Source organism: Alligator sinensis, unplaced genomic scaffold (genome assembly GCF_000455745.1).
Source record: "Alligator sinensis unplaced genomic scaffold, ASM45574v1 scaffold909_1, whole genome shotgun sequence".
NCBI lineage: Eukaryota > Metazoa > Chordata > Crocodylia > Alligatoridae > Alligator > Alligator sinensis.
In genome coordinates this window covers 1-1,124 of record NW_005842862.1, presented here as the reverse complement: position 1 = coordinate 1,124, position 1,124 = coordinate 1, and the positions used below count along the sequence as shown (strand labels likewise).

Sequence of the window (1,124 nt, the reverse complement as noted above, 5' to 3'; positions counted from 1 at the left end):
GTATGGCTCCCCTCCTTCCTGCAGAGCCTCTGCCTTAAATAGCCCCCTTGACCTCACCTGCTAGCATCAATCAAGGCCAAGTGTTGTTTCATGCTGACCAATCAATTTGAAAAGCATCACTGATCACCTCAAGGAGTGCCAATAAGTTGAATATGAGCCAACAGTGTACCCTAGTTGCCAAGAAGGCTAACAGCATACTGAGCTACATTAGTAGGAGTGTTGCCAGCAGATTGAAGGAAGTGATTCTTCCCCTCTATTCAGCACTGGTGAGGCCACATCTGGAGTACTGTGTCCAGTTTTGGGACCCTCCACAACAAAAACGGTTAGGGGCTGGGGCACATGAGTTCTGAAGACAGGTTGAGGGGCCAGTGATTATTCAGTCTGGAGAAGAGAAGACTGAGGAGGAATTTAATAGCAGCTTTCAACTACATGAAGGGTGATTCCAAAAAGGATAGAGTTTGACAGTTCTCAGTGGTGGCAGATGACAGAACAAGGAGCAATGGTCTCAAGTTTCAGCAAGGGAAGCTTAGGTTAGATATTAGGAAAAACTTTCTCATTAGGAGGGTAGTAAAGTACTAGAACAGGCTACCCACAGACGTTGTGAAATCTCCATCCTTGAAGGCTTTTAAGACCCAGCTAGACATAGTCTTCATTGGGTTAATCTAGGTGTGGATGGTCCTACTTTGAAAAAAGAGAGTGAAACAGATGACCTCTTGAGATCCCTTCCAGCCATAAGTACTGATTGTCACCCCAGATGGGACTTGAACCCACAATCCCTGGCTTAGGAGGCGAGTGCTTTATCCATTAGGCCACTGGGGCTCTTTATGACTAACTGGGAGCATACTTTTCTATGATTCTAAGTGGAATGGCCTCAGCAGGACAGGTGGGTAGCTCTACATTAGTGTCAGGACCTTGATGTCTAAGCACTTCCTTTGGGTGTTGGGCCCTGGGTCTAAGGCCTTGTTTGAAATCAGGCAGAGAGAGGAATTTCAGAACAGGTCTCCGTGAGGTAGGCCTCCATGCTGCCACATGGGTTTGGACTGTCCCAAGCCAACTCTCCTGCCACAACTTATAAGAGATGTACTTAGTTCCTTTGATTGAAGATCTTCCTGCTGGCTCAGGCT

General features: G+C 46.9%; 1 non-coding gene across 1 annotated transcript; it reads right to left on the bottom strand.

Annotated features, from left to right (window-relative positions):
• Positions 1-746: 746 nt before the first annotated feature.
• On the bottom strand, positions 747-819 carry TRNAR-CCU. The gene has a single exon. It is a non-coding gene; the product is annotated as a tRNA-Arg (tRNA).
• Between the last annotated feature and the right edge of the window lie 305 nt (positions 820-1,124).